This window comes from Ambystoma mexicanum, chromosome 5q (genome assembly GCF_040938575.1).
Source record: "Ambystoma mexicanum isolate Mex_15411 chromosome 5q, UKY_AmexF1_1, whole genome shotgun sequence".
Lineage (NCBI taxonomy): Eukaryota > Metazoa > Chordata > Amphibia > Caudata > Ambystomatidae > Ambystoma > Ambystoma mexicanum.
This window is the reverse complement of record NC_090933.1, coordinates 277,593,771-277,621,749: the sequence shown is the minus strand read 5'-3', so window position 1 is coordinate 277,621,749 and position 27,979 is coordinate 277,593,771. Positions and strand designations below refer to the sequence as shown.

Here is a 27,979-nt window from a genome sequence, read left to right as displayed (position 1 = left end):
CTGTATACTGCCTAACTCTTCTTGAGGGAAGTCTGACTGCTCAGCCACAGCTACCAAGTGAATCTGTGTGGTACAGACTGCTACCAAGTGGGTTTACTGCCAAACACCTGTAGTCCTACATCTTTTGCAGTGGTACCAGAGGGAACTGCACAGGTTTCTGCCTAACAATCTGCAGACTCATCTCCTGACATCAAGTGATTTTGAACCCAACGCCGCAGCAACGCAATCCGCATCCAAGAACTCGGACCCTGTGAAGAAGAAAGACAAGGTTAGAACATCCGTCCTAGGGCTGTGTCGCATTTGAACCCCGCGTGCCCCCTAGTTAACAACTTACCAGCTACTGTACCGCTGCAGCTTCGTTACTCATTCCCTCCGGCTGCCGCCTCGAGCTCCGCAGCTTCTGCCGGGCCGGCAACATCACCTGCAAGGGAAGAAAGCAAAAGAGCAAAAGTGGAACGGACAGCAATACAAGACAACAAACTTTACAATACAACAAAAACAGACGAGGAAAGACAAAGGAAAACAGGAACACTTCCCTGAAGTATAGTGGCTTAGTCACAGCAGGACTGGACTACTACATGCAAGGGACCAGTGAAGGAACTCGGTCCAGATCATACAAGCGCCCCTGCCAGAAGCAGCAGGACAGAGTGCTCGCCAAAACTAATCAACAGGTGAGCTTCCAGGAACAGCACAACCCACGGGTACCGCGGTTTGGGAGAAGGGGTCTGGAAGGGGATCAGGCGCACAAGCTGGCATACTCACGCTCCCTATTCTCCATGCAGGAGCAGTCCCGAGCAGCATCACCTATTACCACCAGTCACCACATAAGCGCAGAGGGTGAAGTCGGACCCGAGCGACCTCACACCCGGGAGAGCTGCAACCGTGCCCCAACGCCTCCGCAGAGACCAGGTGAGCATACAGTCGGTGGTAGAGTGGAGGAGATCACTACCCTTGAACCGAAGATCCAATATGTGTTCCTGGATGTCAGGGTTAAACTTAGTAGCCCGCACCCAGGCCGTCCTCATGTCTGTGGCAATGCAAATGGCAAGGCCAGAGGTATCGATGCGGGCCACTGTGGACTCCATGATGTCCGGCGCTACCAGCCTGGCTTCTCCTAGACCCATCTTGAAGCGTGCCTGGGTCTGCACCGCAAGTTCTGGAAGGAAGTCGGCTATTTAAAGCCAAAGCCTCTGGTTAGCGGCTGCCCGCATGGCAGCTGCGTTGGCTTGACGCAAGTGCAGGTAGGCGTTGGAGTACAGCTTTTTTCCATACGCCTCCAAGATCTTCTCCTCCTTGCCTAGCAGCGCCTAGGACGAGGTGGCAGAGGACAACTGAGGCTTAGAGTAGAGTGCCGCTGGAGCGATCACCGAAGAATGCAGTTGTGGGTGCGCCGACAGCAAGAGTGGATCCAATCCATCTGTCTATATTTGTCATTGAGGCGCCGGTAGACAGGTTGGGCCGAGTGTGGCTTGAGCCACCTCTTCTTGGCCAGGGCAAAGACGCCTTTCTGCATCGCGATACCTGTTTTGGTAGGGGGTCTTAGGGTGAGGACTTCTGCCAAGACCCGCTGCTCGGCTGCTCTACCTCGGGTCGAGGAAGGCCCAAATATTCTGCCAAACCCGCAAGCCTGTCGTGGAAGGCCTTTGCTGACGACGGCGTGTCAGGGTCCTCCTCCTCATCTGTGTCCACTCTAGTGACCGGCTGGTCCAGAGCAGGTGGAGGAGTGCTGGGCGCAGAGGGCATCGGTGTGGTGACCGGAGCCGGAGGCTGCTGCTGGGGCTATTGTGGAATTGTGGAGCCACCGTAACTGTGGGAGGCAAGGGAGCTGGAATCGAAGGAGCTGGCAGGGGCAGCCGTGGCTGTGCAGGGGCCTGAGGCGCAGGAGCCATGGGGGGAATGAATATGGGTTCCGGTGGAGTGACCGGGAGGAGCAAGTCCCTGACTGCATCCTGCAGGATGGCCCCCATCTTGGGGGTACGCATCAGCGCCAAGAACCTTTCAAACAACCTGTCTTCGGAGGCTGAAGAGGTGGCAGGTGATATAGATGGAGTGGCTGGGGGCTGTTGGGGCCGAAGCGCACCTGCCTAGGCTGCAGGGGGTACCTGCCCTTTGCTGCTGATGGATGAACTATAGGTCTCGTACCTGTCCCACCTTGACACTCGTTCTTCCGCCAGCCCTGTTCTTAGGGGTGGCGTTGGAGGAGCAGCCCTGTTGTCTGGCACGGCAGCCATCTTGTCAAGCTGCGTGCCACGTGCCAATGTCATGGTGCTTGCCCTGGGCCCGACCTCCTCCAAGACTCTTGGCGTTGGAGCATGAGGCCTACCCTTGACCTACGGCCTAGGCCTGGAAGGCGTATCGCCCTCGGTAGAAGTGCGGGTAGTGCTGCGTGCAGGCGCCCCCTCGGACACTAAGCCGTTACAAGGGCGTTGCCCCTTGGGTGTGCAACCGGTAACAGAACCTTGCGGTCCCTCTGCAGCGCTTCCAGAAGAATCTAATGACCCCTCGGCCATGAGGACGGTAGCTGTATTAGCCTCGGTATGAGTGCCGGTGTGAGAAACTGAGAGGTTCCTCCCACTCGGGCGTTTCCTCGGGAAGGAGTCAATAGCGGCCCTCTGGGCCTCGATCTCTGCTTGACAAAGTCCTTCAGGCCCTCTGGAGGCGATCTTTCGTAGAGCTCCCTCCACCTAGCTGGCCTGTTCTTCAGTGCACGTGGAGTCAGTGCATCGCACACGGTAAAAACTTCCCAGCTGTGGTCGGGGTCAAGGCAGCAGAGGCAAAGAACGTGGGGGTCAGAAGTAGGGAAGAGCCCCTCGCAGGCTGGACACCTGCTGAAGCCCGCTGTAGTCGACATGTGCCGGGGAGGAGCGTGGCGGCGGAGGACAGAGTACCTGTATGACAAAAAAGAGACAAAAAGATAGAATAGTCTGGGGAGAGCACATGGAAATACATGGCAGAAGCCAAATCAAGGAGCGCTGGTGAAATCGGCCCGTTCCCGTCAATGCGGAAAACGGGACTGGGGTGTGGAGCAGGTGGGCAAAGTCAGGGTAGCTCATGTTCCCAGGGCCGCACCCCCGCGCGCCTCTAAATTTAAAGGGGAAGAAGGTTTTTTCTGGGGAAAAAGGTTCCGTCTCCCATCCCTTGAATGGGATGCCCATGCAGTATGGAGGAAAGGGGATGGACGTAAGAGAATGGAAGTCTTTTTCACAGGGTCTTCGCCCCTGGGGTTGCACAGGGCACTCTGTCTGAGGCGATCATCCAGGACTACAGCAGCATCATCATTTCCTCAAGTCCTTTACATACTATCCCACCTTTTTGTCCTCGTACCTGCTCCATTGCCTGAAATTCACTACTTGTAACTTTCTTCTGAAGATCGTACCACACCTTCATTTTTTGCACGCTCTCATTCATCTTTCCCCTCATTTTTCATTGTATCAGTCCACAAATCTCGCACGTCCCGCCCACGTGGGGGCCACACCTCACTATGCTGCTTCATCCTCCTGAACACCTCCAAGGGTACCAGTCCTGTGGTTGCACTTGGCATCAACCTGTATGCACACACCCTGCATTCCCCAGCGTTCTCCCAACTTTCCCCCCACTCTCCTGGACGCCTCCACAACCTGCTTAAGTGTGCGTTTTATAATGTGTTTTCTACTTTCATTGACCCCGAGTATCTAAGGGGCCACCACTGGAATTAGCATCTGAGCATTCTACTCCCCGCTCCAAGCACGTTGTTCCCCCTTTACCACTTTCTATCATTTTCTAAAAACTCTTTTCCTATATAGCCCTTTATTACTTTTAGAGCAGGCCAGCCTAGTATGGCTGATAACTTTACCCTGAGCTATGATGACGATCAGATCAGAGACATACTTCGTGGCCCTTAACTCTTTGATCCCGTCTCGCCTAGGCCCGCAGGAACTAACCCTAACATTGCTAATGACCTACTTAAACTAAAAAGGAAAAACTTTCGTACCACTCTTCATGGCCATTTCCTTAAGGAGTGCCTCAAAAAGAATATTATCCCTGCCGGACTAATTGTCCGGAATGAACCATGTGTTGTTTTAGACGACCAAGAATATAAGACCAACTTCAGCTATATTGCGACAAAATGCATCCGCAATCTAATGGTGCTTACTATTTCTACAGCCCAAAGACTAGGTGACACTGTCCAACAGGAATTAGATACAGCGGAACAATTGTTTGTTAATGATTCTTCAATTACAAACGCTAAAGATAAACTAGCAGAAATTAATCAAACTTTTCAGGAGTTCAAAGATACTACTTTGGCAAAAAAAACAAAGAAAGTGGCCAAAGACATTTCAGAATTCAAGACTGAGGTGATATACCCATATCTTGACCCTAATTTCACGTCTATTACTGCAAGCCAAAGGAACCAAACGGGTGCTGCACAGCAAAGACACCAAGTAACATTCTCAGGCAGTAGCAGCTCATCAGGGTCAGATAGTGATTTTTACTACCGCCATTTCAACAACCCTTTTCAAGGCCCCACTCAGCCTTTTTTAGGGGTAGGTCCGTCGCGAGGACCCGGTCCAGGCATGTTCCCTCCCCAATTTCAACCATGGGGTCGAACCCAGAGATGGCCACGATACCGCAGGAGGAGCAACCGACCAGCACAGAGTCAGTAACCTTACCTGTATTTAATTTATCCCAAATTTCACTTACGGAGATGGAACTACAAGTCCTCTCTAAAGGTCTTTCATTCATTCCTACACATCCCACTGATTGGTTCAGTGTGCACTCTGAGATTAGAAGATTCTTTAGGTCAGTTAGACTCAAGATCTTCTTCTCAGACAAACACAATGCACTGGATGAAAGTGAAAGGGTCTGCACCCACCATCCACATTCATTCCGGAAGATAATACCATGCCGGCTGAACTCCTCACATTCGAGAAATGTATCCTAAGAGACCTTAACAATCTACAAAAACAACATAGGTCTACCCGTTACAATCTGTCACAGACAGAGAAACAAGCCTTAAAATCCCTCAGCAACAACCCTCAAATTGTCATTAAACCTGCGGACAAGGGTGGAGGCATAGTAATACTGAATCAGTCCCAATACCATACTATGGTTCTAGACCTTCTTAATGTACCAGGCAGTTACCGTCTTCTTCGCAAAGACCCTATAAAAGACATCCAGAAGACTATTTGGAAAGCACAGATTACACCCTACAACACTCCTAGATCACCCCAAAAGAAGCGCAATTCCTTAACAAACCTGATTGTTCCACTCCTAAATTCTATGCAATCCCAAAAATCCACAAAGATTTGGTAAAACCACCTGGAAGACCAATATTGGCAGGCTGTGGTACCATTCTGGAACCAGTCTGTCAATTTATTGATACGAATCTACAGCCCATCAGCCAACTAACAGAGACATACCTTAGAGACAGTACTGCAGTGATCTCTCTGTTTGAAGGTAAGGCCTTTGATCCGTCCACTAGCTTCTGGTCACACTTGACATTACGGCACTTTACACCAATATTCCACATGATGAGGCCATGCACTGTGTAAGAAACAATTTGACCCATTTCACACAGAGATTTAAAGCTCCCATTGAATTTATCATGGAACTGCTTTCCTTGGCTCTCACTAAGAACTATTTCACATACCAAAACCAATTCTATGAGCAAACCCAAGGCACCGCAATGGGTGCGGCCTTTGCCCCCAGTCTTGCTATTATCTTTATAGCTGATTTTGAGTCTAAATTCATCTTTTCGGACATTAACCCATATCGCCAATACATTGAGAATTGGAGGCGCTATGTAGACAACATCATTTTCATCTGGCATAGCTCCTCTCAAGAACTTGACTCCTTTTTACTTTGGTTGAATTCTTGCCATCACACGATCAAATTCACTCATGCCATGAGCAACATCGAAATCCCTTCTTTTCTTGACTTACTTATCCAACATAAGGCTAACCAACTAGTCTGCTCTCTTTACTAAGCCCACAGATCGCAATACTTTATTGCACTATGACAGTTATCACCCACGTGCTCTTAAAGAAAATCTACCCTACTCCCAGTTTTTGCGCATAAGACGAAATTGCACATCTATAGCAGACTATGACCAACATGCCACTAATCTGACCACTAAGTTTCGGCAGCGAGGCTATCCCACAAAATTGATTACCAACTCATATAAACGAGCAAGATTCACTCCCAGGGACACTCTACTATTATCTAAAGATACTGAGCCACATGACAAACTAGTATGTGCCCTCACGTATAGCCCCCATACTTTTCTCATCAAAAAAGCTATCAAGAAACATTGGTCAGTGGCCCAATTAGCTTTACCAGCAGAACCACTGCCGATTTTCGCAATGAGGAGACAAAAGAATCTCAAGGACCAACTTGTCCATGCATCTTCCTCACGAAAAATGTCAAGATCTACCACAACAAGTTTGGATCTTCGCCTACTGACAGGTCATTTTCCTTGTGGGTCCTGTTCTATCTGCAAATTTGCAGTCAGGACTAAAACAGTCTCTGTGCACGGCAAACCTTGGGAGGTACGACACTATTCAAATTGTAAGACTGCCTAGGCGATTTACTGCATTGAGTGCCCCTTTGGGCTCAAATACATAGGAAAAACCAGACGGCCAGTCCATACTAGAATCACGGAACATCGTTCCAGGATTCGTTGCAAGTCTATCAACTCACCGTTAGTGAGCCACTTTATGGAATATGGCCATACCACAGAGGACTTGGGATGTTGGGTGATTGACATTATCAAAAATTCTCCCAATCCTTCTCAAGCCCTATCCAATAAGGAGGCTCGATGGATTTTTCAATTGGACACAATCGCCAATGGTTTAAATGAGGCATCTCCATTTTGGTGATAAAGCGGTTTAAATCTATTTTTTTCTTATTTACTTATTCTGTATATTCGATGTTGATGCATCACACATATTTTGGGTTTATCTCTGTCCAATATGTGTTTTATTTCCCCTTGCATGACGTGAGTCCTTTTGCACAAAGTAAGATATGCCTTACAATGCATATCTCTTGGCACAGCAGTGCTAGCTTTAGTACTCTCTCTATGTCCGTTAATCTCTGAATACGGACCACAGTTCCTGCCATAGCATTGTGAGTTTCAGTCCTCACTCTATGTCCACTTTTTTCTCAATGCGGACCACGCCCCCGGAAGACCATTACGTCTCCATACCGGGGTCGTCCTCCTACACTACCGGCAAACAGCTGACACCCGTAGGAGGCTCCAGAAGCAATCCCTGTGCTGTATTTACTTGGATGTACGCCCTCGGTGGAGGCGTCAGCAGTAAGTCCAGTGCTGCACATGTCCTTGTACATGACATGCTTCACTAGTGTGTCTGTTTCTCTGAAAACATTTTTCTTAAACAGTTTGTGTTTGTTGTTTTAGTGACGACGCAGTCCTTTGTACTTTTTGAACGATGGCTTGACGCAAGCAGATACAGGCTCTGACTCTCCGTGTCCTTTGCACCTAACGTGTGCAACGCGCTTCCTTATAACAAATACGGTGAGTCCCTGTACTCTTTGCCTGATTTGCGCACGGTTCACAAATTGTGCGACTTCTAGACACAAATAGATGCAACGTTTTTGTTCTTTTTTCAGTTTAGCCTCATATTAAGATTCATTTCTCCCTGGTACGTCATCGCAATGCACTGACTGCATGACATTCTTCTCCTGGCAAGTACGTTATGTGCCATCTGAGGTACGACTTTGTATAATTTGTCCTATGTGTTTACCCTCCGCTTTGCACATCCCTGTGTATCATTAGATATTTTTCTTCATAATAGCACATATACTGAATTCCTTTGCGTGGGTGATTCTATCTCCAGACTAGTAGGGCTATTCTATATATTTATATTTTTATTTTTATACTTACCTAAGGGGACAATGTATGCCAGGTGTTGGGGGACTGAGGCCTGATGCTTTCACCATACACTGGTATTTTCTTTGGTTTATCTCCCATTTTTAGCAAAACCTTTGAGCTCTAAATGTCCCCGGTAATTATTATTTCAGGTGGTCCTCCTATTCTACTGCTTGTATAAAGGCTGATTGTGAAGATCCTAGTACCTGATGAAGGTGGTCTCTATCCATTAATACACCACCGAAATGCCAACTAGTCCCACGTGATAACCGCAGGTGCTGTGTGCCTCTGCTCTTTGTCACTGTGTCCTTACACGCTTAATAGCGGTAGGCCTAGTACACCCCTTTCAGCCTGTGACATAATCTATGCCAGCCGTGCAAATTACCATGTAACTTCTTGTCAAACCAAAAAGTAATTGTACATTTCAATTTCACAAATGAATATTTGTGCAACACTATTAATGTTGTTTTCTTCAGCCAACAATTAGGCCCAATACACAGCATTCTGTGTGATATTGTTTATGTTGTTCTTTTTAGCCGAAATTAACCTTATACACAGCATTCATTGTTTGGTGCATGATCTGTGTTATTGATTTTGATCAACTTTATCCCTTAGACAAGTAAGGGTCAGCCAGGGATAGTTTTATTTCTGTCAGCTATCTTGACATTTTTTTTTGCCAATACCACATCACTTTCTGGCAGCATGCATATGTTGGTTCCATATGTACAATCCAATGTGGGGTTGTACCCCTACTTTTGCTAATTTTTGTATGATTCTGTTTTCATTGACGTAATTGGTCAAACAGTGTGTTTCTTCTTTATAAACTGTGTTGTTTATGTATGTTCTCTGTTGTATTATGTACTTATCAAATTGGTATACTTTTTGTTACAAACAATAAAATAAAACAAAGTTTATTTTTCTATATTACTGTACCTATTTCATTTTCATAAGGTTACCCTGATTGGTGAGATACCAGAAAACCAAATACTGACAATTTGATATAATCTGCTGCTCATGCCACCATGAATAATTACTAATAGCTATGTAAACGATATCTTCAACTTAGTTCGTCCAGGAACACCCTTGTGTTTTCAGTAAGTGTGCGTTTGAACCTTTCAACCACACCATTAATTTCTGGATGATATAAGGAGATCTTGTGGTGCGCCATCCCCAAATTATCTAGAAAACACTCGACAACATTTGATGGTAATGGAACCCTATTGTCAGTCAGTAACTTAACTGGGAAACCATCCCTCTGGAAAATTATATCCAAGAATTCCACTACTGCCATCAAGTCAGCCTGCCTCACCACCTGGATCTCTACTCACTTTGAGCAGAGCTCCAAAAACTCCCATTGTAAACTGGGAAATTCCACCTGGATTTAATGGCTGGATACTGTTTGTCAACATCGCGGCACACGCTGCATTCATTGACCATTTTTTTAACATTTGAATCCATGCCAGGCCACCAAGTGGCACCAAAGCCTAGTTTTCACCTTGGTCATGGGATAATGTCCCTCATGATCGGCTTCAAGCATTTTTTTTTCTCACACCCAAAGGAGGTACTACTCTAGCCTCCTTGCAGAGGAAACTATCCACAATGATCAATTGATCCTTTGCTTTACTGAACGGCTTAAGTCCTGGATAATCTACTAGCCCGTCAGATTCTGACTCCACTCTGCTGACAATATCCCTTAGCTCCACATCCTGTTCCAGTGCCTTGCCCCACTGCTTGTTGACCACTCCCCCACATACCACAAAGAAATATTTGCCCCGTGCTCGGGGCAATAAATCTGCCACTACAGTCTCCTTATCCTCCACATGTTGAACAGAAAAAAACATGTCCTTGTAATGAGGGGACCCACCTTATGATCCAACAAGATATTCCTTCCAAATCACAAGTTGTGAAAACTCCCATCAAAGGTTTGTGATCAGAAAGACGTTGAATTTACGGGCCAAAAGAAAAAAAAACATTGAATGTGTTTATTGCCCACAATACACTGAGGACTTCCTTCTCGATACCAGAGTGTTCAGCTCCTTTCAAAACTCTCATGAAAAATGCCAACACACTGTCTACACCGTCCTGCCTTTGTAAGAGCACAGATCTGAGACCCGCCTCTCTGGCATCAGTCATTATCCAGGTATCATAGCACGTTTCAAAATGAGCTAATGCAGGTGCTGAAGCAATAGCCCCTTTGATTTCATTGAATTCAGCTTCACACCTCTGTCCAGTTAAGATCAACATGCTCCGTATTTAACTCTCTGATGTTTTTGCACCTGTAAGCAAAATGCCCCACAAACTTAGAATAATATTCCATGAACCCCAATAATGACAGCACCTACTGTCAATCCTTGGGACTTCACAAATCTTCTATGGCAGATACCACCCTTTCCCAGCTTCACCCCACTCACAGTCAAGGTGTGACCAATAAACAATGGAATTCACCTTTATCTTACACTTCTTGTTAGGCAGAAACCTGTGCAGTTCCCTTAGGGACCACTGCAAGAGATTTAAGACTACAGGTGTTTGGCAGTAAACCCACTTGGTAGCAGTCTGTACCACACAGATTCACTTGGTAGCTGTGGCTGAGCAGTCAGACTTCCCTCAAGAAGAGTTAGGCAGTATGCAGAGTATACACAATAGGTACAGAGACACAGTAGCACAAACACTGACCAGAGCTTTGGTGTAAAAGTATATACTTATTTATTTAAAAACACACTTGTGCTTTACACTAGCAGAAACGAGGTAAGTAAATTCAACACACAGTCAATATCATATATATACAACCCTATTCACTTATTAGACAAGTCTAGTGAGAAACACCACTTATTTTCAGACAGAGGTGAGCGCTTAACATAAGATGACACTCTAATAAGTTGTAAAGAAAGGGAGGGGAAAAAGGCAGGGTTAAAGAAGCACACAAGTTTCAATACTTTTTCAAAGAACCACAGTAAGGCAGGATAGGCAGAGTTCTACTGGAGAGCAAGGAAGTCAATTGTAAGGCCCTCTCTTGGAGAGAGCAAGCAGAAGGGGTCCAGGTTCATCAGGGGGTTATGCCTAAAGAGTCTTTGTAGATAGATTGCACAAAAAGGATGAAATGAAAGTCAGGAAGCGTTAGCTAGGTTGCCCCAGGCCAGCCCAGGTTAGAAAGTCGAGGCTTTACTGTCACCCCGAACGATCTGTCGCAAGGGAAGCCAGGCGGGACACAGTACCTTAAGTGTGAAGTAAGCTCCAGCGGGGCAGTTGTTCCTGGCAGCAGGTGCAAGTCGGTGTTTCGTCCAGAGGAAGAAGAGGTCTCGCCGTGGAGGAAAGATGAAGGTCGTTGCACTGCCAGGGAAGAAACCAGCCGCAGAGTTTTCTGGTTAAAAGGCACTACCCTTCTCTTCGTGGTAGTGGTAAACCGTGGTATTCCGGTTGCCGGGGTGCTTGGCACGGGCAAGGCGGCCACGAGATGCTCCGGGGAGGTGAAAAAAAAGGCAAAACTGGTTATCCCCATCAGTCAAAGGAAGAAGCCTCTCCGGACTGGAGATCTCCTCTGTCGTCGGGAAAAGTGGTGAGACGGTTCAGCAGGGCTCCACCGATGGGGTCGTCGTTGCAGGTCGGCTCAGCTTCTCCCTCCTCGGATTCTTAAGTCCTGTGGCGACTTCTGAAGTTCCAGCCCCCAAAGCCCTGCTTTTATGCAGCACACCCCCATTCACTCAGCCTAGCTGTCAATCAAACATGCTAAGTGGTGAGCCGGCTGGCTCACCACTTGGGCCAATCACACAAGAGTGCGACTTGAGTTACCAAGGTAACTCAGTCCAGGGTGCCTAAACCCCCTCCCACACCCCCTGTGGTACCCAGACAGAGTGGCACCACTTTTGGAGGCTTCTGTGGAGAAGCCCGCCAAAAAGGGGAACAAAGGGCTCGACTTGGGTTAGAGTCACAGAAGAGAACACAAACGCTATTTTAGAATCGAGTTCTGGCAAAAAATACCAACCGGTGAATTAATATTAAATAAATAAACCAGCGGTATGTTCGAGGCTATAAGAATTAAATAATTAAAGTTGGTAGCCTCGAACAATGGGAAAATCCCATTGAGATATATTCGTGGTCGAATATAAAAAGTAGTATCCACTGCCACCAGCCAAAACTCGATCAGGGGGACGGAGACGTGCTCCCTCGAACAACAGACCCCGGGGCAATCGAATTGCCCCGACCAGTACGTCCACAATATGATGGTTTGTACTGGTTTCTGTTCATAATTTGGGACTAGTAAAGCCAATGGTGACTTTACATGCCCTGGGAGACAGTAGTCAGTCCCAGGGTATGGAGTCTATGTTGGGGGTAGCTACGACACCCCTGGGTTACGGCACGGAGGGTGCTGTGTAACCCACATCAAAAAAAAAAAAACACATGAGACCCTATGGAGTAAAAGACCCCATAGCCCATAAAACACATGGAAAGTTAAAGGAACACCTCAAATCGTGTCTAAGAGTGGGAGCAAAAGAATCTCACTCTTAGCAGGAGAGAAAAAAATAAACTCCAAAAATTCAGCAAAAGCTGCTGGGGGACTCACTAGGTTTGGGAAATTAGCCTTACAGAGAATTCTCCCTAACACTTCTCCCTCCTTAACGTCAACCCCGCCTCCAATTTTATACACAGCACTCTGTCCAGTCTTAAGCCATGTTCTTGTTCAGTTCTTCTTGTGACTAGACTATCATCCTGAAAACAAACTACCCTTCAACGTGTCTAAACAACATGTGCTGGACTCTCTGTCGCAGCTGACACAAACACAAACGACATCCTCTTGAACCAATATGTACTATCATGAGTTACAAATGTCGTAAGAGCTCATGAACTAGGATATAGCCTAATCTGGTGCTAAGCCGAAGCAAGGACAAGGATACTAAAATCTTCAGTTCCTGCCACCAAACTGACCATCGCTCCTATGTTAGATAACAGTAGCTGTCCACTACAACATTACAATTTAGCCCTCTCAAATTCACGCACAATCGGATCCGTCCATTGGGTTTCCGTGCTACCACAATAGGTGAACACCACTGGGAAGCCACCAACTGCTCAATAATTCCCTCCTGTTTCAGTTTGCGTAACCCAGCCGTTATCTCCTCCCTCAGGCATATGGACAAACTCCTTACCTTTGCCACCACGGGTTCGGCCCCCTCCTTCAGTCGGATCTCTCTAAAAACATCTTTAAACTTCTCATCCACTCTCCTTGTAACGTCCTCATTCACCACCTGTCATGCATGCTGGACGTGGTCCTACCTCCTACGCTGGGAGAACAGCTAGACCGTTCTATTCTAAATGGCGGTTGTTCGATACGTTGCCGGGAAAACGACGTTTGCACTTTTCACGTCGCTAACTTCACATGTATTCTGCTTCGTCACGTGAACTATGGCATTACGTATATAAGCAGCGTGGAAACTTCACTCGCTGCTTCTGATCGAATCATTTGGCCTTGTGTAACTGAACCTCCGATCTGCATGTAACGCTCACCTGATTCCCGTAGAGGCGCCGGTCTTGACTGGGCGTATACCGTATCTTCAAAGGTGATGTGTAACACACGGCTGGCTCTTTGGGCTGGACCTCTGTGCACTGTATGTCTGACTCGAAGGGTAAGATGTCTGCAGATAGAAAATATGGGATTAATGAACTGGGTTATTGAATGTCTCTCTCTTCTTCCCTTTCTCTTCTCCTGTAGAACCCCAAAGGTTAACGCTCTCACCTTAGGTAAGTGAACGCCGTGCTCTCCATCTGCCTCGGGGCAGGGTGCTGTAACCAGTTTCTTCACTGGATAAGGGGAGCAGGCCTCTTGACTTCAGAGGACTGCTGTCCGTTGTTTACTGCACGAACGGTAAGTTTCGAGTAATTCTAATGTCTTTAAAAGTCTTTAGTAATGATGTCTCTTGTTTTGCAGGGTTCCGGCGATGGCGGATGACGGGCTGAAGTGAGTTGAAGATTGAGCCCGTGTGATGAATAGAAGCGCCTGGAAGCACGTAAGTAAGCGCTTGTTGCCTGCTTCACGATGCGCTCTAACTGTCTTTTTATTTTGCAGGTACAAGTTCGGAGCGGCTGCAGGGTGCCGGAATACCCACTGGGTTAGATGTGGAAAGGAGTAATGGCACGTGAGTATTAAAGTTCCCCAATGTCTTTAAACGCACCTTGTTTTGTCTTTCAGATGCGGGATGCAGCGCCGAAGGCCTCCGGAGCGTGCGAAGAGTTGGTAAGCTTTTGTCTTTCAGATGCCGGAATGCAGTGCGAGGCGTTGGTGACAGCCGATGGACCAGATAAGTGAAGCGCTGTCACTGAAGACCGTAATGCTAACCTGTTCTTTCTTGTCTTTATAGGTGTTGCTGAAGACTGGATTCAGGATGGTAAGCCTTTTTCCTTAGGCCCAGGATCAGATGCAGAAGACACGATGAGCGTTCTGCTGCAGAGGATGCAGAATAACGCAAAGCAAGATTCATCCATCGGGTGTGGTTTAAATAGCCTCCTGTAGTGCTTAGGTCTCTCCTTCCACAGCCACGCCTAGGTAAGAAAAGAGTTCCTGCTTTCCAGAAGAGTTCCAGTGTTCTGAACCTAGGGAGTGGCTCCTGCCCCACCCAACAGGAAAAGTAGTTCCAAACAGAAGAGGATCAGAGGCTCAACTGGCAGGCAGGTAAGCAGCATGGTCTGCTGCAGGTAAGTCCACCCAAGCATTATGAGCCCGGCGCTTCCAGCGCTGGGACTGGGCATATTTATGAGCCTGGTGCCACTGGCGCCAGGACTGGGTCCAAAAGGTCCCAATTGGGACTGGTTGGCCCTCGGAACCTGGGTTATGGATCTGCTTCCAAGGGAGTTGGGAAAACCCTGACCTTTTGGAAGCAGAGATCATGACACTGCATCCTTGCAGGTTACTACAGCTACTTTTTGGGCCTTCTATATCGTGTTTTCCGCCACACGCTGATTCCTGGAGCTGTTTGGTTGCGTGTAAATCCACACGCGCACGTTGTCTTCAAACGCGGCTGGCCTGGGCTGCGTGAATCCTGTTTGCGTGCAAATCCACACGGGCACGCTATCTTCAAGCACGGCTGGCCTGGACTGCGTAAATCCTGCTCGCGTGTAAATCCACACGCGCACGGTGTCTTCAAACGCGGCTGGCCTGGACTGCGTGAATCCTGCTCGCGTGTCAATCCACACGCGCACGCTATCTTCAAGCACGGCTGGCCTGGACTGCGTAAATCCTGCTCGCGTGTAAATCCACACGCGCACGTTGTCTTCAAACGCGGCTGGCCTGGACTGCGTGAATCCTGTTCGCGTGTCAATCCACACGCGCACGTTATCTTCAAACGCGGCTGTCCTGGGCTGCGTGAATCCTGTCCGCGTGTAAATCCACACGCATACTTTGTCTTCAAGCGCTGCTGGCCTGGACTGCGTGAATCCTGCTCGCGTGTAAAATCCACACGCGCACGTTGTCTTCAAACGCGGCTGTCCTGGGCTGCGTGAATCCTGCTCGCGTGTAAATCCACACGCACACGCTATTTTCTTCGCGGCTGTACAGAACTGCGTGTACTTTGTTTATACCATAAAAAGGGCGCTATTTCCAACTCCTGCACCTGTGATATTAACAGGGGGATTGATTCATTTCTATACTTTACTCTACGTGGGAAGGAAGCTTTTCAAGGATTATTGGAAGGTGACAGTGAACAGTACTTTGGACGCTATCCTGTGGTGCATCAACCCGGTATCTAGCGTGAGCCTCGTTCCGTTCGGGATAAGTCTCCCTTACTAATCTTCCCTTCCTTGTCGTTTGTTCTACCTTGGATTTCCTCAAGAGACTCTGCTGGATTCTTCTGCCCTAGACTTAAGGTCAGTGTGTGCATTCATGTCATTTTCTGTTCCATCATACTCAGGTTGGGGCAGTTATTTATGATACTTTATTTTGTTCTAGGCTGACTTCCTATACCTTACCCACGCCCTTTCCAGTGATCCATCGCTCTGCCTGTTTTACCAGTCAGAGAGTTGTATCATTTGGAAGGTCTTAACTTGACTTCACAACTATCAAATCGTGTGAACAGGGATCCGGAAGACCCTACCACCTGTATCCTTTTGAGTACCGTATCCTTTTCAGTTAATACTTTGGTGCTCTCTGGCACCACCGCGACCATAACCGGCACACTGGGGTCCAGTACTATCCCCTTATCACTCTATTGGTATCGCCCCAAAAGACTACCACCCCTCTTTGCAAGACATGCAATTACCACAGGCATGCGTTCTTTGCACTCTAGTCTGGCTTGCACTCTAGTCTGGCTTAAAAACTTGAAGTCTACCTTTGCTGCACCACACACATTTGCTCTCACTGCGGATTATCTCAACTCAATCTGCTTTGCATCGAACTGCCCTTCCCAGCCATTCCAGCCGATTATAGTACAAGCTAAGCCTGTATCAATCAACATGAGAACTTTCACACCATTTACACTCACCTCTGCATAGGGTTTTCCTGATCTTCGTGGTGCACTGCCTTGTGTTCCTTCACCGTTAACATGAACTGATCAAGGAACTATTATGGATTATGGAACTCGTTAAAGGAGTTCCATAAATTGCACTTCTTCGCCAGATCCCTAAGTCCGATGATGATGTTTTTCAACAGTTTCACCATCTGCTTGCTACCTCATGCAAAAATAGTACACCTTCAGCATGGGATTCACCTTTTTCCTTAGGATGGTCTCAGAGGGGTCAAGAACCTATCCCTCTCCAGCTTCCTGTCCCTCCCATCTCTTCCGTGAAGTGATGCCTGGAAGGATCTTTCAAATTCCATTGAATCCAGAACTCTGCATCAATAATGTCCTCCTTCACTGGAAGGTCCATGACTGGCCATTACGTAATCTTTTAGAACAGCAAGCATTCACCACTAGCTACCCACCTCATCCACACTATAGCTGTAGGATTAACTACTCAACCTGAAATATTCAATATCATCAAGTTACATGTTCAACCAAGGATATAATGTCCAAAAAACATTTTAATTTATATATCTCAAACAGTTTATTTTCATCAAATATAAAAAAACATAAAAAGAACCAATAGATGTGCAAGTTGTTGACAGATTGGCACAGAAGGCACATGAAGTGGAATCAAATCCATACTTTTAGCTGTTTCTCTAACAAATGCAGGTATAATTCATGTGCATTATTTGGTTACGTGATGTTAGTAATAGTGAATGAGACCGTGTCTAGATTTAAAAAAAAAACATGAGGTAACAGCGTCTACAATCTAGTATGTTTGTGGGACAAGGGACAGCACTGTCGTAGTCTGAATTTCATTAGTGGTGTCCCAGGGCCCTTCTTCAGGACGCATATGGTTAAGAGGAATGGTCAATTACACTGAATGCATGGAACCTGTGCATCAGTGTTGAGACCTAAACACAAATAAAATGAACTGAATTGAGAAACTCTCTTAAAAAAGACCTTATAGTTAGTAACACGAACGCTGTGAATAGAAGAGTAGGAGTCCTACTAACCTTATGTACATTTCTTTTTGGGTGTGGAGGGCAAGATAATTTGAGTCATCAATGGAACCTAGCAATGGTTTCAGACATCTGGGTTAATCCGCAACTGTAAACAAACAAATGAATGTAAGTAGTGGATAGTTCTCAATCTACCACAGACCCAGTACACCCCATCTTCCATGGAGTACTGGAAAGGGTTAATTCGTATCCCTTTGTATCTGTACCTCCTAGAGCATTGTTTCACTCTTTTAACATTTAGACTTGGCTGGTGGCAGTGGTATCTACCCTAACTTTTCTACCGCAATTATATTAGATAAACGTGGTACTGTTCTTGGCAATTATATCAGCCTTGAACATAAACCTGCTTGACCAAATTGTCTTTCTTTTGGCTCCGGTTGGGTTTATTCGCAATTTCTTTTTGTTAAAGTACTTCTTGTGTTTTACTTTGTGCGGCAAACTAGGTTCGCCTTCTTTGTTCACTGTCTTTTGGCGGGCTTCTGCTCAGAAGCCCTCCTCAAGGCGCCTGGGTGTTTAGGTGGGCTGAATGTGAGGGAGGGGTGTAGTCACCCCTTGCACAGGGTATCCTAGGAAACCCAAGTCGCACTTTGTCATGACTGGCCTGGGTAGTTGTCTGGGCTGGACAAACCCCCTGCTGGGTGATTGACAGCCAGGCTGTGTGAATGGGGGTTTTTCGCATAAAAGACAGGTCTCTTGGGCTAGAAGTCAGAGAATCCCACTGGAACAAAGGAGGACCGAAGAGAAGCGGAGAGGTCGACAGCTGCTGCAACTACCCAGTCCCGGTGAAGCTCTGCTGCAGTCCTGAGCTATCTTCGCTTCAACCACTAAGAGGAGATCCAGTCCGGAGTCTTCTTCCCTTGTGGGGATAACCAGCTCATCTGCTACAGCCAGAGGATCCTCTTCCTTGGTCGAAATCGCTGCATGCTGCTGTAGTGGTCCGGATAGCCATCTGAAGAGCCTCTTGTCACGTCTCCCAGCACACACTCTGGTACGGATACACCAATCAACCCGCAACTACCTGATACAGCGACCAAACCCACCAGGGCGCTTGTGATTTACAAGCTCATGTACACAAGCAGCAGCGACGTCCCGTCAGACAGGGGAGATCCATTGTTGGCATTCCGTGAGTTTCCCGACCCTCCCTCTGCTGGCAGCTACCATGGAAACTCCTGCATGGCTGGAGCTGCCGCCCAGGTGCACGGAGAGTTCTGCGTCACGTGATGAGGCATCCACAACAGCCTCGTTCCACATCACGAATCACGTGACACGCTTCCGCACGCTCCCCGTGACCCGCATCATGTGACTGCATCGCACAGTTAAAAGCATCGGGAAACACGGAAACAGTGCTTCACAGCTGCTTCTTGTAAGAACTGTTTGGCGTCTTGGATATTCTTGGATTACTAGGTACTACGACCACGGAACGTTACACGGATTGTTTTTCTCTTGTCTCCTTGCATCTGTCAACTGCCGGAACATTGCTTTGAACTTCGTTGTTTCTACTGGATTCCGACCTCATACTTGTTAACCGGACTACACTTGGATTATCCTCAGAAGTGAACTTTTCGGGTCTTAGATTCGACTGGTTTTTGATCTCGTTTCTGTTAACTGGACTGCTAAAGGATTATCTCGAGTTCAGCTCATCTTGGCCCAGGTGTTTTCCCAATACCCAAAGCCTCGCTGTAATCCTGCTCCACTGATCGGCTGTTGACCCCTGATCTTTCCCATTTAAGCCCCTTGTCATCATTACACTTAGGTAAGCCCTGCTACGACTTGTCCTTGTACTGCATTATTGTCCAAGTGCATCATTTGACTAATCACTCATTGCCTTCCAGTGGTCAGGGGGTCCTTCCGGCGTTCCTGGTTCCAGATTGACGGCTCACTACATATGTGGCCTCAAAGATTGCCCAGGTAGTGCTGGTATTTCTACCTGTGCGGTACTTGGGGAAGGAGGTATCTTTAATCTGCACGACCATCAAGAACAGAACACCTCTCTTGTTTTTAAGGAGCACACCTTTTATTCTGCCGGCTTCATCCCTGTGTGGTGCAGACCCCCTTCAGACGACGTCCTTCACAACGAAGCCAGGAATCGTGGGTCTGCGGGAAACCAACAGGAACAACTGCCAGGGCACCAGCTGCACCATTGGAACAAGGTACTGTGTTCTACCCGAGGAAACTGGGTGAACCCCTTTTCTTCATCTCCAAGGCTTGCCCTTGTCTTCCCTCCTTCTTATAATTTTTGCTTCCGAACATTGACAATATCAAAGTACTTTTTGGCTATGTTGAATCGTGAACTATCTGACTATGTGATCTTCGGCAACAGGCCCCAGTGTCTTTCGACCCTGGCTCCAGCCCTTTGACTTTTGAACTCCTGTCTCTTGAGTGTTTCTTGATTCTGCCTGCTTAACCAAAATATTGCTTGTGATTTTTCCCTCCAACTCCCTCTGGGTATCTCAGGTGCTAAGTGTTTGGTCACGGATACGCGTTTAGTTAGTAGACCGAACTGTCAAAAAGTGATCGCCATTGTATTCGCGGGAACATGTTTTGACCGTAACACTGGTTCATTCAAACACAGGGTACTTACTGTACAAAGTGAATTGGTTAGTTGTAGTGTATTTAACGTGTGGTTTTTATTTAAGTTTAATAGAAGTGTGTTTATAACGAATGGTTTAAAAATAAATGTACTTATATTTTTCTACCTGAAACCTTGAGTCAGTGTTTGCTTGAGTCACAGTAATTGTGGTCCCTTTGTGTAATCTCTGCTACTGCTCATATACTCTTGAGATAAGCCTGGCTGCTCCACCACTGCTACCACTCTGACATAGCGGTACAGGCTGTACCAAAGGTAAAACTTCTATTGCCACCTGTATTCTTAATTGTGTGTAGTGGTCCCTAAGGGTACTGCACAGGATTCTGCCTAACAATGTCCTTGAAAGATGGACGCTGGTTGATGCTTGTGTGGCACTCCTCCTAGCTTCTTAGCAGGGCTTGTGGTGTCCTTTCTAGGTGGACGGGCCAAAGCTGAGGAGAGAGTTTGCAGGCAACGGCCTTGTCATTTGTTCAGAGACTCTCTGGCACTTCCCACCTAGGAAGCTTGCTGGCAGAACATAGCAGGGCACGCTGTGTGCTGGCTGGGTACTGGTTCTGGAGCAGCTGGGTGGGTCCTCTGAGTTTGGTATCGCCCTCTGTTACCTAGGAGATGTTTAGGGGAGGGGTCGTATTTCCCTCTTCGAAATCCTGACCTTCCTTCACTGGCAGAAGATGTAAGGCAGACTGTACCTTCAGCTAGGGTCCAAATGAGCCCTCCTTACTCCTTTCGAAGTTGTCTGATGATCTGGTAAGTGAGGGACTCAGCCCTCTTTTTAAGCCAAATGGGCACCAGTGATTGGTGCAGGGTAAGCCTACCTTAAGGAACCAATCCAGGGTCCCCACCAACAATCTTCTGTTATGCATGAGGTCAGGACCAGAGTGCTTTGCAACAGCAAAGGTAAGCGGTGAAAACATGTACTCCTAAGTCCCACCCATCTTCCTGTCTTTTGTAGTAGATCAAAGCGTCTCTCTGGTTAACTGAGCACTCTGTGGCTCTTGATCGCATTTATTGGCACAACCACAATTCTGCGGGTCATACTCTTCACTCCGGCAACATAAACAAACCTGTTTGGGTCGGAGACCTTCATTTGTCTTCTGGAATCAGACAAGGGCTTGAAGCCTGAGGTCAGTTACCGGAGGGCATGACACAGTCAATAAATGTACAAAACAGCATCCCCGAAGCATGCAGGGAGCACAGAAAAAGGAACAGATGCCATACTCTACTTACACTAGCCTGAGGTAATGTCCATCGCAGAGTGCTTATTGGAGTCGAGTGGAGCAGTCTGGGCTCCCTGCTATTCCCCCTCTCCCTACGCCCACGAGAGCGAAAAATTGTCCCTGCAGTGGAGACGGAATATCACAGTTAAGTAATTTGTGGGAGGAAATAATGCCGTAGAAATTTGCATTTTGGGATTGCTAACTGTGTATACATATGTGTAGATAGGAGTGTTTAGTATACTTCAGTTTAGTAAGCCTTAAAAATACATGCAGGTAAACAGTATATTTTGGCACTTTTGTGCCGATTCAGTACTTGTTGCCTCTTCTGTTGTCAACTGGACTTGCACAACAGCCCTTGATCTCCTGAAGTCTGCCTTTTTGCTATGCCTAATTTACCTTTTGAGGGTTTGGCTTGACCAAGTGTGAATAACCTTGTTCAGCATCACAAAACCCACAGGATTTATTCTGAACATCCCTCCTAAGAGCCGAGCTGTGCAAAGGCTGAACAGTGCAATAAACAACTCTAGAAACAGGGATCAAAGAAGGCAATTGTTCAAGTAGATTTGAATCTTCTCCCCACCAAGACGAGCGACCACCACTGCCATTAGAGCTTGGTGAAAATCATAGGTGCAGAGGAAATTCTGAAAGACAGAACACGGAACTAGTAATGGTAAATCCCCCAATACGAACCTCAGGTACCTCCTGTTTTTCAGATAGACTGCCACATCGAAGTCGGCGTCCTGAATGTCAGGACACCAGTAAATCCTGGCACTCAAAGGCCGGGAGGATCTCAGCTAGGTTGATCATCTTGAATTTGTCCATGTGCAGGTAGAAATTCAAGCAGATACACAATGGGACACAGGACTCCGTGCTCCTTTGACACCAGAAAATATGGTGATCATCAACCCTCTCTTACTCTGTAGCAGGCACAAGCTTGATGGCTCTCTTTGTCCACGACAGCACAGTCCTCATCCAGAAGGTGGCTATGACGCAGAGGGGAATCAGGGTGGGTAGGAGCATAGTCAGGTCAGCAATGAGCGAAAGGAAGATGATATCCCTGTGATACAACCTGCAAAGTCCAAGCATCGGAAAGTGATCAGATGGGAAATGTACAAAAATGTCACCCTCAGTACTGCGCCTTTGGGGGCACACAAAATACTGACTCCCAATGGCATCTGATCCATTTCTTGTAGAAAAGAGAAGAATGGACAAAGTACAAATTAAAGATGCTTTTGTCCAGGGACAGCTGAGGGGACCCATGTCTCTGGGCACCTTTGCCCCTGCCCTGGACAGGCAAACGCTGCTAACCTTGCTTACCAAAAGGGGCTGGACTTAAACCACAGTAGGTGAAAGATGAGAAGGGCCTGAAGGAATTCTGCCTCAGTGTGGAGGCTGATGGCTGTTGGACACTAAATTGAAGGATTTATCAGTAGTTTTGGAGGCATTAAACATCTCCAAGGACTCATCAGTCTTGTCCCAAACAGGCTGTCACCATCAAATGGCTTTTCTAGAAGTTTGGCTTGGACACCCTCAACCAGAGTGCCTGTGGATAATGGACCCAGAGCCCATAGCCACAGAAATAAAGTCTGTCGTGTCAAGAACAATTTGGAGCATCTGACTTGCACCCTTCACAAGAGAAGCAATCTCCTCGCCAGCAAATCTTCGGCTGCCTCATAGATCATGGTCAACAAGGTCAGGGGGTACTTGGCCAGGGTGCAGGTGCTGTCCACAGCTAGGCCAGGTTGCCAGAGGCAAAAACTTTTCAGCCCCATGTCTTCCTCTACCCGCTTCAACAAGAACAGTGGGATCTGGCTATGCCACTGATGCCGAGGCTAGAGCAGTTAATAAAAAAGCTGTTTTAAAAATTAAAAGATGCTTGACATATTTGCCAAGGCCGCTGAACTAACAGTTTTAAACATGAGCATTGGCATAGGGCAGATCTTTATCACTCATCTTACATTAAATTCACATTTGTAAAGTCCTTTTTGTCCTTAAACCCTCAACCACTACCCCCCCCCCCCCCGGCAGCACTCCCTGTTTCCAGGTCCAGCCTAAAGAGTTTACAAGTAATTATAAGAATTGTCTCCACACAATTCTCCTCCCCCCTCAGAAGCCAGGGTTCCTGATCTCAATGGGGTCGCAGTTGTCTAAATCTGCATCTCATTCCCTTCCCCTCTGCCTTCCAAGCACCCACCATCCCTCTCTTCCTCCTCCTTCTAGTACTACCCTTCTTGCAACATCTTCCCTTACTCCCTCCCCCACAGGGGTTTTAAGTCCTTTGAGGAGTGTAGTGCATATAGCAAACTGACCCCAATCCATCTCAACCCCTCCTCCACCTCTGCACAGTGTGTCTTCTTTAAGATTTCCCATTCCGCCATTCCCCATCTGCGGACATCTTCTAGCCACTGTTTTAAGGCCGGCCCCTGGGCTTGCGTCCAAGCTATGGCTACCCTCCTTTTAGCCAATACTAGCAGGAACTGGGCTAATGGTCTCTGTGCTGTGTGATGCTTTCCAATAGCCCCCGCAGACACACACTTGGCGTGCATTCAAAGCTGGAGCCCAGCAACCCATTAATTCTCTCGACCACTGCTTGCCAATAGTCCCCAATCACAGAACATTCCCAAATCATATGCCATATCCCTGCCTATCCAGTCCCACACATTGGGCAGTCTGCAGATGTCAAGCATCTTGAGCCTGAATTCCTGTCCCAGTGAGGAAGACTTAGAGGGGAAAGTTAACGGTGTACTCAATGACTCAATCCGAGACCTAATCGACGTCCCTGGAGTTGAGGGGAAGGTTTTATATCTGCACAGAGCTATTGGGGCTGCTCCTCCTTCAAAGGAGGGTCTCTTCCTCTTCAATATCACCAACGGATTGGGCCCTCTTCGAGGAAGGATCCTAAACTGGCAATTTCAACAGTATCCTATTGTCACCCTTGTGAAGGTAAGAAAAGATTTGGCAGCAGGCTCCAAGAGGGATTTACGATGCATGAACTGGCATGATCCACATTCCTCATTATTGTGACACCCTCCTCCCCCAACGAAATAAAAACCATCCTCCACAAAGAAATAAAAAGATACCCTGCGGGCATCTAACACTGACATTTGCCTCCCACAGTCTAAGAAGGGCTAGAAGACTGAGGTCTTCAGGGTCTGAAGCATGACAGTACATTTAGTTAAAGCCAGTGGCACTACAAGCAGCATACTTAGTGAACGGAAAAAAGGAACTGACGTCATGGGATTCGGCAGGCTCCACATATACTGGACGAGACATTGTATATGGCATCAGAGGTATGCAACAGAGTTGACATGGAACCATAACGTTTAGAAGACTGCTGGCATTAGAGACAATTTATCCAAGATAAGGAAACTGATAGGAAGGAATCCATTACAAATATACTAACAAACATGAGGAGGTAGGCTTGGCATTAAAAGGTAGAGATGTTTACACATTGATGTGTAACAGACTAATTAGGCCACCAACGTACTAAGTAAGATGTGTGAGAAGCCTGAGGGTGTTCTCACTCCTATTCCCCATGGATCCTCTGCACCGGTGGCCAGGGAAAGGTCATTGCTCTTGGATTCTGACCATGGGGGTGGACAAGTGAGGGAGGATCACCTAGTTGGGGGGTCTGTGGGGACAGGGAGTGAGACACCCTTGAGAGAGACATGGTATCCCCTTTCCCTAATAATGACCGAACCAACTCATACCGTCTTTTTTGGGTATTACAAAACAACTCCCCTGAATTATTTACACATGACTACAAAAAGTACTGAGATGAGGAAGAAGCAACTGAGAGCAGTGAAGACAAGTTGCTTTCACCACTCAGGTACTGGGATGAAGACAAGGCCTACTGAGAGCAGTAGAGATCAGGCATGTCCCTTTAATGAGGGTCAGGCAGGGATAATTGTGAATTCACACCTAGAACCTGTTACAGGACTGCAAGTGTATAAAAAAAAAAACACACCAAATCAGTGTTAAAGAGGGAATGGCGACAGGCGAAGTGAATTCGCAGCAGCAGAGAGGCCAAGAAGAACAGCGAGGCGCTGTCCATGTGCAATGCGCTTAAGGTTCAGGGAAAAGCGGCCCGGGAGCAGGGGCTGTGCGGAATCGAAGGAAGTATGAAAGGGGAGCTGGGCTGGAAGGCCGCCCCTTTTTTTATTGCTCAAGGAGCTCATTCTCCTAGGGCCAGAAGCCAACCCAGGAGTGCAGGAGGTGGAGCCCTGAAGCAAAGACCGAAATATATGCGCTGCCAGAACTCGCATCAAAGCAACCAGTGAGTTTCTCGACAAACTGAAATGCAAGTATTTGATGCTGTGGGTCAGTATACTTTGTTACGGAGTGGTCGAGTGGATTGAAAGGCACGTTGTCGAAGGTCTCGGATTAGAATCCCTATGAACCATCGAATATTAAAGACTTGTTAACTCATGAAAGCCAAATTAATACTTTGTTACGGAGTGCTTGCATGCAAATGAAAACATGTTATCGAACAAGTCTCCAAAACGCTGAGAACATTTAAAGGCAAATGAGGATTACAATACTCATTGAATGAGAATAACACAGTTACTCTCCTTAAAACCTTTACACTTTATGGAGGTGACGAACGGCCAAGAATGTTCAAAGCATACAATCTGCACCATTTTGAATACCACATTGAAAGAAAACTTTTACATATAAAGAAACCAAGAGAAGGGAAGCTTTCTCGATATAATTAAATACATCGGACAATTCCTAAAGTGAAAGAAAATTTACATTGCACTACAAAGAGGCCAACGAATAATGAACTATAAAGTGAGTGCAAAGACAAGTGAACCCAATGTGTATTATTTCTCAAAGTGAAGGGAACTTTGGGAAGTTGAACTTTAACAAGGTGAACTTTATAAATCAGCCAATTTCAACCAAAACATTTTGTGATACAAAGACGAGCATAATACAGAGGGCACCAGTGTGGTAGAGAACATTACAGAGATTGGGAAATACCCTCATATGAATACATCACTGAAATTGTGTCTTGGGGAAGGGATACCTGAGATTGAAATTGTTTATTTTTCTTGAAGACTGAGCCTCAGGATATTTTGTGTTTTGAACTGTGTTTTGGAATTTGGAGAAGGCAACCCTGAGTATTGCTGAAACTTATATTACTTTGGAACTCAAGGCAATCTTAAGACTCTTTATTAAAACTGCTTTTTACTTGGGGAAGGGAGATGAAACAAAGCTGCAAACTGAATCAAGCTCCAAACTTTATATTGAACACTATTTTGTTGATTGCTGATATCCATACACGTTGTATAAGATTAGAGTTGTGAGGGCAAGTATAGGTTTTGGACACAGACAGGTTCCTAAGTTGAACATATTGACTCTGACTTTTCTTAGTTTTGGTTTGGTAGGGAAATCCCACCATAGTATAGGGCAAGATAACCGCCTTTCCATCCTGACATTTAAGTTAATAAAAGTATTTGTTTTTAACTTTGAATCTGTTGTCTGTGTCTTACTCCAAGATACTCGCACAATTGTAAAGCTCAATGAGAAGCTTGTACATCCAATAGAACACAGCCTGGTCAAACATGAAGGGAGAGGGCTTGTTTTTTTCTCTGTCTTTTCAAGTACTACTCCACATTTGGCCCTTAATTTCCAGGTAGGAAGAGACAACTACATGGTCAAGAAGAGAGTGGAGTGCCAATGGTCTAATGAGCGTCAGAAGGTGTCAGGCTGGCAAAGCACCTTTTCTAGCACGTATTGACATGATGAAGTAGAGAATTTGGATGCTTTTGTTCTTGAGCCCTCAAAGAAACCAAACTAAGATATTCTCTTATTGAGAAGGATGCCCTTGTGTCTAAATGAGGCATTAACAAGCTTAGGACATTCCAGTAGGAATCCATGCTCACCAGAAAGACTGTACGCTTACATTGAAGAGGTGTGGTGGGCCAACATCCCAGATGCACTGCTTGCCAGCGTCCAGAATCTATTTACAATATTTATAGACAGATATCAGGAGAACTTCAAACTTCCTCTCCAAAACTGCACCAAGGAACGCCCAATGTGTTCTTCACTCTAGCTACCGCTCACAAAAGGAGAAACTCACCACCAAGTGTAATCGGACAGAGACCACAGTCAGTTTCAGGGAAAGTGTCCAGGATCCTGTCGTCCTGAAAGCCTTCGGCCAGGTGCTCAAGCTCATAGCAGGGTCTCAAACAAAGCTCCAGCTGTAGCTCACTTGCACCAAATCCGCCTGTTCATCGAAAAGGCGCTGGACAAAGTACCACAAGAAGTTGAATCAATTTTGAATCACAGGTGCAGGCACACGTTATGCAGCAAGCAATGGCGTGTGGGTCCAGAGAGGAGGAAGAATAATCATTAGAAGATTTACTGTAGGAACAAGACTGCCTCTTATTCTTCCTCTTTGACATTTCTCTAATACACACCTGACCTGAGGTCCTAGAATCATGAGTGGGGGCAAAAGCAGGGAGTGAAGAAGTAAACCGAAACACAGGCCCGTTATAAGGCTTGTGCAGCACAATGAAACTTTTGCCACAAGCTAAATAACTGGGTGAATCCATTTTCAAGATACAAATCTGTCTATGTTCAAGGTTTGTGTTACCATCGGCATGAGTGAGTCTGCACACAACAGCTATCTGCCACATTAGCGGCTATCAAAATAAGTTTTAGCGCTGTCTGTGCATGGATTATGTTCATGGACTTGCAACTCAGCAGTCCCAGTATACAAGAAAACAAAGAGAAGGCAAAGCTTTCCATTGTTCAGTATTTATTTCCCATTAACTTGCACAGCTGGAGACACCAAAATT

At 46.6% G+C, this 27,979-nt stretch overlaps 1 protein-coding gene across 1 annotated transcript in view; it reads right to left on the bottom strand.

Moving 5' to 3' along the window:
* RTTN (rotatin) overlaps window positions 1-27,979 on the bottom strand; it is a 2,784,523-nt gene that overhangs the window by 765,964 nt on the left and 1,990,580 nt on the right. The window lies entirely within an intron of this gene.